Source organism: Scardinius erythrophthalmus (assembly GCF_964197995.2).
Source record: "Scardinius erythrophthalmus genome assembly, chromosome: 9".
In the NCBI taxonomy this organism is placed as follows: Eukaryota; Metazoa; Chordata; class Actinopteri; order Cypriniformes; family Leuciscidae; genus Scardinius; species Scardinius erythrophthalmus.
Genome location: NC_138229.1, coordinates 42,341,094 through 42,355,798, shown reverse-complemented (window position 1 = coordinate 42,355,798; position 14,705 = coordinate 42,341,094). Strand labels below are relative to the sequence as shown.

General features: G+C 45.6%; 2 protein-coding genes and 1 pseudogene across 4 annotated transcripts in view; 1 reads left to right on the top strand and 2 right to left on the bottom strand.

The window, feature by feature from the left end:
* The window catches only part of LOC308695876 (NACHT, LRR and PYD domains-containing protein 12-like), a 52,320-nt pseudogene extending 48,970 nt beyond the window's left edge, over positions 1-3,350 (bottom strand). Inside the window, exons 1-3 of the transcript XR_014032252.1 lie at positions 3,248-3,350; positions 2,297-2,425; positions 1-105 (exon numbers count right to left, since the gene is read on the bottom strand). The product of XR_014032252.1 is annotated as an NACHT, LRR and PYD domains-containing protein 12-like (transcript). The remainder of the gene's footprint in view (positions 106-2,296; positions 2,426-3,247) is intronic.
* The window catches only part of prkacbb (protein kinase, cAMP-dependent, catalytic, beta b), a 77,372-nt gene extending 70,796 nt beyond the window's left edge, over positions 1-6,576 (top strand). Inside the window, exon 11 of the transcript XR_014030758.1 lies at positions 6,362-6,576. The gene's annotated coding sequence lies outside the window, so the exon portion shown is untranslated. The remainder of the gene's footprint in view (positions 1-6,361) is intronic.
* A 7,897-nt stretch (positions 6,577-14,473) lies between these two features.
* Positions 14,474-14,705, bottom strand: part of LOC308695877 (NACHT, LRR and PYD domains-containing protein 12-like) — a 45,844-nt gene continuing 45,612 nt past the window's right edge. For both annotated transcript variants that reach the window (XR_014030744.1, XR_014030745.1), the window contains exon 18: positions 14,474-14,663. The gene's annotated coding sequence lies outside the window, so the exon portion shown is untranslated. The remainder of the gene's footprint in view (positions 14,664-14,705) is intronic.

The following is a 14,705-nucleotide window of genomic DNA, read 5'->3' as shown; positions in this document are numbered from 1 at the left end:
CTTTTATTAGATGATGGTGTTTTCTCTCTGAAGTTTAGTGGATAACCTTTAGACTGATCACTCTTCAGAGACACAGAGCTGGACACATGTGAGCCTGATCTTACACTGATGACACAAAGAACAGAGAGAGAGAGAAAACACTTTAGTAAAGGAGGATCAACTGTGTGTGAAACACATCTGTGTCTTTATCTAATCCTCCACAGAAATACACACACTCACATAATCACCAGTTTTATAGTTAACAATCATTTTATTTACTGGCTCACATTAGTTTAACAATTTCTTTAATATACATGAGTGAGATTAAATATGTTGAGAATTATAATTTAAAGGAACACGCCGACTTTTGGGGACTTTAGCTTATTCACCGTATCCCCCAGAGTTAGATAAATCCATACATACCATTTTCATCTCTGTGTGTGCCGTAACTGTGTCTGACGCACCCACCGCTAGCCTAGCTTAGCACAAAGACTGGAGGTAAACGGCTACAGCTAGCATACTGCCTAGAGCCCTGCCCGGGGCAAAACATCCAGCCCTAACCGAGACCTGGCCCGTGGTGTAATCCCTGGCCCTAATCCGGCCCCAGCCCGAAAACTTCTGCAATTTTTCAGCCCGAACCCGACCCAAGACCAACATCAATATCACTTTGAGCTTTCTCTGATGCGCGCTGCCGCTGTCTCTGCTAGACGCACACACATACAAACACACGCTACTAGGTAATATTTTATTATAGGCCTCAAACATAACTACCACCACCGACAATTATGCCCACAAATATTAAGACTGTCCATTACAGAGAAGCATAAGCATGCAGTAGAGAATATTATATAGCCAAATGTGATCCAGCAGTAAATAAAGATTTACGGCCTACCTTTTTTTTGATGTCAAGTAACTTTACTGAGGAACAACGTTTCAAAGAACTCTTCGCCAACTGGCTAACGTTAAATAATAATAAAAATACAATAAAGAAAAAAAAATTAAGAAAAGCTCATTCACTGCTTACTCGCGATCGTTGTGAAAAAAAAAGAATAGCATCCACTGTTGAAGGCTTCAGGCTCGGTAATCAAATCAAAACTCTTTCAAAATGCAGCTTTTCCTGAAGCATTGGGAACTTTTAGTAACTCCTTACGCTCCAACTTCTCTGATGCTCTGCATGGTCAACTGTCACCACGCGCGTCGCGTTACTCACGTGATCGCATATTGCGTTGCATATTTATAATATCAATGTAACAATATTTCATATAGTAGCCTGCGCTCTGCACATATATCATGGGCACGACGAAAGGAGAAAAGCTCAATGAGCCAGAGTCCGACCAAAGCCCAATCTGTAAAAAAAAAAAAAAAAAAAAAAAAAAAAAAAAAAATTTGACCCGACTGCTCCAATAAGTGACAAAATAACGCCAACATTTTCCTATTTACATGTTGTGATTTGTATAGTCACAGCGTGTACAGATAACATGGACACATATTCTCAGAAGGCGAAGCACTGCTACTCCTGCGGAGTGATTTGCTCACAGCACTGGAGAAGCCCTGTGGTGAGGAGCAGAGAGTTCGCTCAGAATTGGAGTAAATCACTCCGCAGAAGTAGCAGTGCTTCGCTTCTGAGAATATAGTTCCCAGTGTGTATACGGGTAGAAGATGGTTGTGTCTCATATGACCTTGTTATTCGTACTCGCTGTGACTATACAAATCACAACATGTAAATAGGAAAATGTTGGTGTTATTTTGTCACTTATTGGGAGCAGTATGCTAGCTGGAGCCGTTTACCTCCAGTCTTTGTGCTAAGCTAGGCTAGCGGTGGGTGCGTCAAACAGAGTTACGGCACACACGGAAATGAAAAAGGTGTGTATGGACTTATCTAACTCTGGGGGATACGGTGAATAAGCTAAAGTCCCAAAAAGTCGGCGTGTTCCTTTAAGAGAACATGTCAAGTTTTTGTTTATTGACAGAAAAGAGAGTAGAAATGTCTGTGCGACACAGTTTTGTTAGCATACTTGTATTAAATTAAGTGTATAGTTGTTTTCTAATGTCTATCAGTAATTTTTTTTATCTAAAAACTAAAGCAATTTATTTGGATTAATTCAGCGTCTAGAAGGTTATTAACAAATTATTAACTGTGATATTTTCTATAGAGCAAACAGGGCTTTATAGACAATGTCAGTGTTAATTTAAGAAGTTCAAAAGTGAAGTTGTGTAAAGCATTTGCAAATATAAAACAATGCTTAAAGTTGTGTTATTGACAGGGAAACACAAAGTCCAGTCGAGTTTAAACTGATGAAAACAGACGCCGTCTTACCTGTGTTTCTCTGAGAGACTCCTCTGAGAGAGAGAGTCCTTTCCTCTTTCCTCTGACATACTGCAGCTAAACTGACACTGAAAACTGATCAGCACTGCTTTCTGGAAACACTCAATCCTTCAGCATCACCTGGAAATGACACCATTTTACACAGATGAAGAACATCTTATTTAAGACAATAATGAAGAATGCGGAGTTATCATCAGCAACAGCAACAGCAAAAACAATCTATAAAATAAAGTGAGTTAAAAACAAATATATTGCCATGTAAAATAACCGAATGGTCTTAATCATTTCTGATTGTTTAATGAGTTTAACTGACTCTAAATATGAATTCATTGGGGAACAGAAATGTACATTGTGCTGGGAAAACTGAACCCAATTTGTTATATTCTCTATTACAGGATAATATCATTTTACAATCATATTTACCCAATCTTTATTAATTGTTGAATCGTTTGTCATTTAATCATTACTTCAAGTTCACAATGATGGTTGATTTCATTACTTTCAAATGATCCTAAAATAAATAATTACGTAAAAGTAACCAGAATTATTATAGACATACTGTATAACTACTATAACTGCTATATGAACTGATATATTCAGTTTAATAACAGCCGATTGTTGTTCATTGACGTTAGGCTTCATCTGTCTGTCTACTGTAAATGTCTGCTTCAAAAATACTTTCGATTTCACATCACAAAAACAACAGCCTAAATCGAGGAAATGGGAGAAAACTTTCAAAAACATATTTGTTTTCAATAACCCTTTATCAATAAAACTGTTTGTGTTTTAACTTCAAAAGAAGTAATTTCTGGCAGATTCTTCGTCTGTTCGGAGTAGCAGAAGAACAGCCTTCTGTAACTTCACATTTAAATCACGCTTAATATACAATATGAACTTCCTAATAATTACAAATTACTTTAATGGAGAATGTATTAAACTTACTTGCAGTCTTGTCCACTAAGAAGAGAATTGATCAGTATTTTAAACTCAGTAACGCTTGTTGTCAGTCCGCGCGCGTCGTTCTCAGAATCTCTTGCTGGTCTCGATGGATTGTGGATTAAACATATAAATGGCCGCGAGTGTTATTATATTTGGTACGCATTGTGCTAAATTGACATTACTTTCGTTTTCCTCTTCTTCGTGTGTTTTACAGGAGGGTTTGGAACAGCTGAACAGTTGCACACAGACACCGACTGCACTGGAACGGGATATTATCCCACATACTGTATATCTCTAAATCCTGTTTAAAACCTCTTAAATAGACATTTCAACAGTGCATCTGTTATATTCCCTGTTTCTGGACTATTATCTAAGATGCTGGATATTGTAAATGACTGACATCCTGAGGTCTGTATTTATTATACATTCAATCCTTTTGTTTTGTATTAGGACACAGATGATTCATGATTCAGAGATAGAGCTGTGCGATATGGCCTAAAATATCATCATAATTTGATTGTTCACAATTAAACTCCACAGAGTAACCTACCTTTTAATTTAGGGCCCAACTTTGTTTTATTTTTCCCTAAAGAGTGATTTTTATTATATTTTTTCTGGATTCTATGTTTTATGATTTAATACAAATATCATCAAATATGGTGTCTTTTGAAATGAATTAAAACTGTCTTTTAAAATGTAATCAGTCAGTTTCAGTGTGTGTTTGACAGTAGTTTTCCTCAGATGAAACTAGGAAAAACTTGTGAAGTGACTCTGAAGAGCAGCTCTGGAGATGAAGATCATGTGGATTGTCCTCATACAGTGAGACTGCAGATGCTGGTGTGTGTGTGTGTGTGTGTGTGTGTGTGTGTGTGTGTGTTCTGTGCAGCACAAACACAGATGTGCATTAGCTCTTACAGTCAGTTAACTTATGTTGTACATGTTGGTAGAGTGTCTGATTTAGGGCTGGGCGAAATATATCGCATGACATTGTTATGCGCATCTCATCAGTAAAGCCGGTTCCTTGATTAGTAGTAAATCGCCATCACCTGCTTTCAGGCGATACGTCCGCGATAATTAATGCGATATGGCTCAGCTTGTCAGTGAACTACGGCTCTGTGTAGTAAATGCTGCTTCATCTGAACGCAGGTGATGGCGATTTACTACTAATCAAGGAACCGGCTTTACTGACGAGATGCGCAAAACAATGTCATGCGATATATTTCGCCCAGCCCTAGACAAGAGTGCAGGTATGCCAGGCTTCTCGTGATGGACATGAGTATTATTAGGATATTCCTTATGTCAAAAATGATTGATGGCCCTCTAATGGATTGATCTTTTGACCTGGTTTGTCCTCTTGACCTTGCCCTGACCTTGCCCTAGTGGTGACCTTACCCTCTCGATGACAGTGTCACCTTTGACCTTGTATCCTTCGGGGGTGGAAATGACCTATGACCATTGATTAATTGGTTAATGGGATTATTTATGACCTTGTGAGTATAGGCCTTCCATTGATGAAAATTTTAACTTTGATATAATGGTGGGTTATAGATATATGGATCAGGATGTGTGTAGATCAGGATGTGTGTAGATCAGGATGTGTGTAGATCAGGATGTGTGTCACAGGCATCAGCATAGATCTCCCTCCCTCCACATTCCTGAGCGCATTGAAAATCTACTGAACCAATTATTTTAGTTTAGATAAATTTGAAGAAGCTCCTAACATACAACATATGAATGGGTTCACAAAAATGCAATAAGTTAAATATAAAATCTCAGAGTGTTTCCCTCTCACACCAGCGTTTGACAGTCTCTGAGCCAGAGTGTGTGTTCAGTGATCAGGATATGAGACATTGTGAATGTTGTGCTAAATTTATTTCAAAGCATAATCTTAAAATTTTTAAATTAAATTCAAATTTCTGTCATATAGATGTCCATACACCATGTGAGTGGGGATTGCAATAAGTTAAATATAAAAGTGTGTTTTTCCTGAAGGTCTCTCACAGCATCGTTTGTCAGTCTCTGAGCCAGGAGTGAGTGAGTGAGTGAGTGTGTGCGTTCAGTGATCAGGATGTGACGTGATTGTTGTGTTGAATTTAATTTCAAAGTATAATCTTAAAAGGTTTTAATTATATCTTTAAAAGATATTTTTAAATTAAATTTCAATGAATTATTTAAAGTCTTATGAATGTATCTATCCATGAATATGTCTTTGTATATAACGCGTTGCCTTCGGATACAAGGCCTTTCACACAACGGTCAGTCATGACATACATCTGTCAGACTCTCGGTGATGAACCCAAACACAGACAGTATGCAATTAACAAGGTTTATTAATGACAGGAAAAACGGGGAAAACAAAACCCACAAGGGGGCAAACAACACGTGTAGGGAAAATAAAGACTAACGACACTAAACTAAGACTGGACAGTTAACTAGACTATAAACTCACAGCAGATACAAGACTAAACAGCTCTTTGACGAAAACTCTTAAAGGTCCCGTTTTTCGTGTTTTTGAAGCTTTGATTGTGTTTACAGTGTGCAATATAACATGTGTTCATGTTTCGCGTGTTTTTCCGTTTATTTAAACCACTGTGTTTGTGTTGAAAGCATGACCAAAAGCATCATGTTGTGAATGGCAGACGAGATCCCGATGATGTTACAGTGATCTTGATCACGACGGTACAGTGAAGGTCCAGTCTCATGCATATACTGACAGATGTTGTTAGCAATATGAAATATATCTTATTTTACCACTTCATTATGCAAAGGTTTTATTCTAAAGTGTAAGATAGAACCGGTTCACTTTGATCATTTTAACAGTGCTGTTTATTATCTGATATTTAAAACTAAGAAAAACAGCAAGTGTATTGGTCCGATGTGCTGTAGGATGAATCCCGTAGGCAGAGTTAGAGGAGGAGTTCACTTCAGAATTAATATTTCCTGATGATTTATTCACACCCACGGCATTTAAGATGTTTGTCTTTCTTTGGACAAGGAAAAGGTTTTTGAGGAAAACATTCCAGGATTTTTCTCCATATAGTGTCTTCAATGGGGTCCAACGGGTCGAAGGTCCAAATGTGAGTTTCAGTGCAGCTTCAAAGTCTCGACACGATCCAGCCGAGGAATAAGAGTCTTATCTAGACAAACCAGCAGACATTTTATAAAAAACATAAACATTTATATACTTTTTAACCACAAATGCTGGTCTTACACTAGCTGTGATGCGCCACACATTACATAATCACGTTTAAAGGTCAAGCGTGATGTAGGTGTAAGAACCGACATAGTGTTTACAAAGTCAACGTGCAAAGACCGAGTCAAACGCCCTTTACAAAAAAAAAAAAAAAAAAATGATAAAAGGTAAAACAATGATGTCGCACGATTTTGAAGTTGGAGAAAATGAGATGGTTTTCGCCTTTTTTGAACAAATGCTTGAAGTCGTGGACGTGCAAGACCAGCATTTGTGGTTAAAAGTATATAAATGTTAATTTTTTTTATAAAATGTCCGCTGGTTTGTCTAGATAAGACTCTTATTCCTCGGCTGGGATCGTGTCGAGACTTTGAAGCTGCACTGAAACTCACATCTGGACCTTCAACCCGTTGGACCCCATTGAAGTCACTATATGGAGAAACATCCTGGAATGTTTTCCTCAAAAACCTTCAATTCTTTTCCACTGAAGAAAGAAAGACATGAACATCTTGGATGACGTGGGGGAGAGTAAATTATCTGGAAATTTTAATTCTGAAGTGAACTAATCCTTTAACTCGAACCCTGATGATTCCTGTAGCTATTAATCCTGAAGCCCTCGATCGTGTGTGTGTGTGTGTGTGAGATCCTCTCAGGACTGAAGCTGCTCATCCCTGGATGTGATCGTCACAGCGAGGCACTTATCAGTTACACATCAGTTACTTATGTTCACGTTTTTGTCACTGTTTTTAAGTCGTTAATGTTGAAGCTGTTTTGCAAAGTTCTCTCTTAACTGAAAATTGTAAAACTGCCAAAACTGTTTTTTTCTTTCCATTGTCGCTGTTAAACTTCTGTCGTTCGTTTTTCTTTTGTTCTTTTCTTTATGACCGAATGTAGTGTTGAAACTTCTTGGTATGCATATTGTTTGAAAAGTTTGAATTTTGAGGTACATTCTCACAGACATATACTAAGAAACTGAATATGTTACAAAGAAGGAGAGAAACTGAGGTTAGCGAGCCTCTTCTTTGTATCACATATAATCCAGTTATTGTTCAGCTCATACTGCGTATATGCATTATTTCTTATAAATGTTTTTATTTATACACATATTAGAGAGATGCTAATAAATTTTATTTTTAAGATTGGTTGTTCTTTTCAGTGTGTGCAAATGATCTGTTGCTTTTACATTTACATCAATTATGTTTTAAATCACCTTTTAAAACTAAGATTTTAAGCGTTGTCAAGCAGGCTCAAGCTAAATTATTACGTATTAATATATGTTAGCATATATCTTGCCAAAAAGGGTTAAAATTGCGGTGTACTTATCCAGTACTTGCCTGAGGTCAGTTAGTGCTCATGCAGATGAAGCGAGTGTTCTCTTACGAGAGGTTCTCTCGTATTGCGTAAGTAGCTTACGCATCGGGAAAGTCTTCTTTCTTCGAGATCTGAAGCCAAAAAATTATCCTTAATTTTGTATTCATTGTCAACGCAGTGCAGCAGCCGACAGACCTAGGCAGGCTATATAAGCGTGCTCATTGGCTGCTCGGCTGCAACTGCTTAAGCCTATCGGTGAGCGCTCTGAACGCGGCAACCAATGAGGGCGCTTCGCGCCCTCCACACCCTTCTAACCGTCAGAATGGGTGTGGCCAGCGTGTATATATTCAGCGCTCACAGGCTAAAATTCTGATTTTCTTGTCTTCAGCGACGCTCTTCGCATCGCTGGATCTTGAGAGCCGCCGCCGTTGAAACCAGCGACCGGCAAGCTTAGGACAGCGCCTGAGGAAGCCGGCCATCTTCGCCGCCTTCAGCCATCCGTGCCTGCTACGCTATCCGGCGACATATCCTTTACATTATTACTGTTTCTGTGTGTACTCTAAAAGAGCACGAGGCGTTTTTGTAAAAACGCCTCGTTTTTGCGGCTCGTGCCGCGCCCCGCTCAGCTACGGAGACCGCCACCTCTCTGCGCTTTCCGCCTGGGCCGCGGGCACACCGCCACCGCACTCTCCGAGTGCGAAGAGTTTTCAATGTCGACCCTGCGGGCTCGACTTGAAGCTTTCGACCAAGCTGTCGCTCCGCCTGTCCCTGCCGGGCCGCGCAATAAGAAGCGCCGCTCGCAGCGACCACCGGAGACTGTTGTGACTGAGGAGCTCGCCGGAACCTCTCCCTCGAGCTCTCTCTCGCCCTCTCCCTCCCGGCCGCTCAACCGCCGGCTCTGCCCGCGCCGCCGCCGCGTCAGGAGATGAGGCGAATGTGATAGATACCAGTACTCTCCCTCTGTTCGAGCCGTGCAATACGCCGCTCACAAGGGATGGCAGAAGCGGACGGTCTCGGAGCGAGTTTCCTCTCCCTCTGTTCGAGCCGCGCAAACTAAGCCGCTCACGAGGGATGGCAGAAGCGGACGGTCTCGGAGCGAGTTTCCTCTCCCTCTGTTCGAGCCGCGCAAACTAAGCCGCTCACGAGGGATGGCAGAAGCGGACGGTCTCGGAGCAAGTTTCCTCTCCCTCTGTTCGAGCCGTGCAATACGCCGCTCACGAGGGATGGCAGGAGCGGACGGTCTCGGAGCGAGTTTCCTCTCCCTCTGTTCGAGCCGCGCAAACTGCGCCGCTCACAAGGGATGGCAGGAGCGGACGGTCTGAGCTCTCTTTACGTTACAAGAAAGCTACTCCGTCCTCGCGCGTCACTGGTGAAAGGGGAACAGAGTGTTTTCGTCCCGCCGTGGCCTGGACTATAACCTCCATTCTCACACATTTCTCAGTCCCCTCTTAAGTTCAGGCGACCGGAATTGTTACTATTGCAGTATACGAGCCTGTTATAAATACACGCTCGCCTGCAATCAAACGCCGTCACAAGACATGATACTAATGTATTCTCCCCTGTGGCTCAGTGGCGGAATCCTAGAAGACTGTCAAGCCAGAGACCGGGGTTCGGTCCCCGCTCTCGCGGCAGTTAAAGTTTATGCTGTTCGCTTCTCCGAGCTCGCGGCCAGTTTTTCTTACATACAGAAAACAAGCCCGCTCTCTCCCTCGTTGGGCCGCGCAGATTGCGCCGTTCAAGGGATGACAAAGCGGACGGTCACGAGCAGCGTTCAGAGTGCGCGCCTCACTCACCGGCGAAAAGAGAAGAGAGTGTGTTAGTCTCGCTACGGCTGGACAACCGCCAATCCTCACACATTTCTCAGTCCCCTCTTAAGTTCAGGCGACTGGAAATATTACTATTGCAGTAAACGAGCCTGTTTTAAACACACGCTCGCCTGCAAACGAACGCCGACGCGACACATGAGGTCGCTTTTTATATGCTCGCGCTAACTGAAAGCCTATGTGTTTCCCCTGTGGCTCAGTGGCAGAATCATACGCTTTCATGCGAGAGACCCGCGTTCGATCCCAGCTCTCGGGGAAAATAAAATTTATGCTGCTTGCTTCTCCGAGCTCGCGGCCAGTCTTTCTTACTTACAGAAAGCGAACTCGCCCCTCGCACCACACCTTCTCAGGGTGCTCGAGTATTTTTTGAGCGTCTAAACACGAGAGAAGAAAAGACGGTTAAATCCCGCAGGCCTGCGGCTGGACCACCGTCGAAGCTTAACGCTCTGTCAGTCCCCGTTGCCACGGCTACTGCAGCTGTTTACCCCGCAGTCAACGAGCCGGTATCTACCCGCTCGCCTGCGCGCATCCGCCGTTCTCACGGCAACCCAGTAAAATGTCAAAAGAGCATAATGTCTGGTTGCACTGTTGACGCCGTATGTGTTTCTAGTACAGTGAATGTGCCCACGTTCTGTGCTCACCCCTGTACACAAGCACTATACATCCCGTGTCTCTCACAGAGCCCACTCTCATGATGCAGGCAAAAGCCGCTTTAGTGTTAAAAGTAGGTCACGTGTCCACTTCTCCATGCCCACACCTACTCACTGCCCGCTCTGTCACACGGCCTCGCACGACCGGTCATGTTTTAAATGTGAGTCCTGTGCCCGCCCTCGAGCGCTCACACATACTAACTACATTTTCGCGCCTCACACTGTATGTTCCCCGTCCAAAGCCACCGGGACACTGTGTGTAAGACGGCCAGCTATCGCTACGTGCGATCCGCCGTATCTAACCACCAAGAGCGCGCGCGCCGCGCCCGCCCCTGAATGTAACTCCTGTGCCCGCCCTCGAGCGCTCACACATACTAACGAACATTTTCGCCCCCGACGCCGCCATCGCGCGTCGCGCCTCACACTTTATGTTCCCCGTCTAAAGCCACCGGGACACTGTGTGTAAAACGGCCAGCTATCGCTGCGTGCGATCTGCCGTATCTAAGCACCAAGAGCGCGCGCGCCGCGCCCGCCCCTCCGTTTCGAGCTCTCGAGCCCGCGATGCGCGGCGATCGGAGCCCGGAGGCCATTCTGCCCCTGGCTGCACACGCAAAAGCGTGGGAAACTATTCCAGGCGCATCAGAACGGGTGCTAAGCACAGTAAAACAGGGCTATACTCTGCAGTTCGCTCGCCGCCCTCCGCGCTTTCAAGCGCGTATCGAGACCAGAGTGAATGGGGAAGTAGCACATCTACTTCGAGCAGAAATAGCTACACTTCTGTGCAAAAGGGCTATGGAACCGGTTTCCCCTTCCATGAACGAGTCGGGCTTTTACAGCCGTTATTTCCTCGTTCCCAAGAAGGACGGAGCTCTCAGACCAATTTTGGATCTGAGACGTTTGAACGAGGCTCTTATGAGAAGACCGTTCAAAATGCTCACAACCAGACAAATTCTCGCGCAAATTCGCTCGAGGGACTGGTTTATATCTCTTGATCTAAAAGACGCGTGCTTTTCAGATCCTGATAATACCCCGTCACAGGCCATTCTTAAGATTCGCCTTCGACGGTCAGGTATATCAGTACACGGCCCGCCTGTCGACACAGCGCGCGCGCTGCATTCGACGCCTGGCCGCGTCCCTCCGGCCGGGCAGCACCGTACCTCTCAAAACATTTCAGAGGCTACTGGGTTGTATGGCCTCAGCCGCAGCAGTGCTTCGGCTGGGTCTTTTACGAATGCGCCCGCTACAATGCTGGCTGAATGCCCGAGTGCCTCACAGAGCATTGGCTTCCGGCGGTATTCGCATCAGAGTGACTCAGAGCTGCGTTTCAGCTCTGAAGCCCTGGTTAGCGGCCGACTGGTACCAGCGGGGAGTGACAATGGGAGCTATCTCACACCGCTACATTATCTCGACGGACGCTTCCACCTCAGGCTGGGGCGCTCTGTTCGAGGGCAAACCGGCTTTTGGCCTATGGTCAGACCGGGAAAAATGCCTCCACATAAACTGTTTGGAGATGATAGCGGTCGAGAACGCGCTCAGGCGCTTCCTCCCATTCATACGGGATCACCATGTGCTAGTCCGCTCGGACAACATGTCCGTGGTATCCTATGTGAACCGACAGGGCGGTGTCAGATCCAGGAATCTGTGCAGGCTGACAGAACGCCTTCTCGTGTGGGCTTACCGCTCGCTGCGCTCGCTGAGAGCCGCGCACGTACCGGGCCACCTGAATGTCGGTCCAGACAGACTGTCCAGGGACAACATTCCCCCGGGAGAATGGTCTCTGCACCCCCAGACAGTCCAGTTTCTCTGGCCCCTTTTCGGCAGAGCGGAAATCGACCTCTTTGCGTCGAAAGACAATGCTCAATGCCCGAAGTTTTATTCGAAGAGCGAGGACGCGCTGTCCCAGACATGGCCCAGCCTCCCGCTGTATGCTTTTCCTCCGATCTCCCTGTTGCCACAGGTCATTTCGAGGATCAGAGAAACGCACCACTCAGTGCTGCTTATAGCCCCGCGATGGGAAAACCAAACTTGGTACCCAGAGCTAGTGAGGCTGTCGCACTCACCCCCGTGGCCGATCCCGGTGAGAAAGGATCTCCTCTCCCAAGCCGCTGGATCGATCTGGCATCCCCATCCAGAGCGCTGGTCGCTGCATGCATGGGTGATCAACGGATACCCGTTGACCTGTCAGAAGGGGTCGTGAACACGATCACACAGTCGAGAGCCCCCTCCACGAGACGGCTCTACGCGTCTAAATGGTCGGTGTTTTCTAAATGGTGCGCTACTCATTACCTGGATCCGCGCGCATGCGGGGTCCCGCGGGTGCTCTCCTTCTTACAAGAGCTGTTGGAAAAGGGCAGATCCCCTTCCACGCTCAAAGTATATGTGGCCGCTATTACAGCGTTCACTGAGACGACGCGCGGCCGGGCAATGGGAAGGAATGAGCTCATTATCCGCTTCCTCAGAGGAGCTAGACGGATGAATCCCCGCGGCCCCCCTCGGTTCCCTCGTGGGATCTGTCCTTGGTCCTGGCTGCCCTAAAGGCTTTTCCCTTTGAACCGCTTGAATCCGCGGATCTAAAGTATCTGTCGCTTAAAACCGTTTTTCTGATAGCTCTGTCTTCAGTCAAACGAGTGGGTGATTTGCACGCGCTATCTGTTAGCCCTGCATGTCTCGAGTTCGGGCCGAATGACTCGAAAGTCATTCTCAGACCGAGGCACGGTTACATCCCCAAAGCGATTGGAACCCCGTTTAGGGCACAAGTTATTTCCCTCTCGGCTCTGCCAGCATCCGATAGTGGGGACAGTGATAACCTCCTATGCCCTGTCCGGGCGCTGAGAGTTTACATCACGCGCTCCGCCGCTTTCAGGCGTTCAGAGCAGCTCTTGTTTCCTTCGGCGGACGCACCAAAGGTCTTGCCGCCTCGAAGCAGAGCTTGTCCAGGTGGATAGTGGACGCGATAGCAGCAGCTTATGCCTCCAAACACCTGCAGTGCCCTCTGGGCATCAGAGCCCATTCCACTAGAGGCATGGCCTCGTCGTGGGCCTGGTCCAGCGGAATTTCTATCCACGACATTTGTATGGCGGCGGGCTGGGCCTCCCCGTCAACATTCGTGAGGTTTTATAACCTGGAAGTTCCTGCCCTACAGGCAAAAATATTGTCAGTATAAGTGACATGTATGCTCTGCCCAGCTCCCGTGTGCAGACTACGTTCATATGCTGGCTCTATTCTGGTAACTACTCAGGGTGAAGTGTTTGACTCAGACCGGCTGATCCGTTCTGTTTCCTATTTCCCGTTACGCGCTGTTATCGGTGCTGGCCCGCGCTGCTGGCCGCCCGCATTATTCTCTGCCGCGCGGGAATTTTTCTCTTCATGTGAGACCGACTATGTCGTTTTCTCCTACCCTTATGAGTGCTTATGTACTGTATGGGCTCGCTCCGCCGGCCCTACTGTTTGTACTGTTATGTTTATAGACCGGCCGCGCCGCTCTATTTCATATGCTGCATGAAGTGCATGTACTGCGCTGGCCCGTCTCTCCGACCGGCCACATTTCCCAGCAGAGTGTTTTCCCTGGTTCCCCTGGGATTCATGGGCTGGATGCTCGGCGCACACGGCGTTGACAAAGGGTTCCCGATGCGTAAGCTACTTACGCAATACGAGAGAACCTCTCGTAAGAGAACGTACTCGGTTACTAATGTAACCTCGGTTCTCTCTAGAAGAGGGAACGAGTATTGCGTAACCTGCCGTGTCGCGCCACGAGCTTTTGCGCTTCAGACTGCGAAAACCAGAATTTTAGCCTGTGAGCGCTGAATATATACACGCTGGCCACGCCCATTCTGACGGTTAGAAGGGTGTGGAGGGCGCGAAGCGCCCTCATTGGTTGCCGCGTTCAGAGCGCTCACCGATAGGCTTAAGCAGTTGCAGCCGAGCAGCCAATGAGCACGCTTATATAGCCTGCCTAGGTCTGTCGGCTGCTGCACTGCGTTGACAATGAATACAAAATTAAGGATAATTTTTTGGCTTCAGATCTCGAAGAAAGAAGACTTTCCCGATGCGTAAGCTACTTACGCAATACTCGTTCCCTCTTCTAGAGAGAACCGAGGTTACATTAGTAACCGAGTACGTTTTCTGTTCCTCCGTTTCCCCAAAACTACTGCATTTCAATCAGTCGTTTAATACAAGTTTACTGAAGAGATGCTGTTTTTATCCACACACAAACATTGATCAATGCACAAATATAAAACACGTGTAAACTGAAGATAAAACATACTTGCTTGATGCTCGTGAGCCATCATTCTTTATTAAGTATGAAAAAATGTATAATCCTTGTTCACAGTCATCAAGAATATGAAGTTATCCCTGCATGAGTCACAGGAGAGATGGAGAAGTGATCTCACATCAGCCCAGCAGGAGGAGATGTGGACACACACTCTGAGATGATGAAACACACACTATGGGAACAGATATCCACGAGTAAGCAATGACTGAGTTAA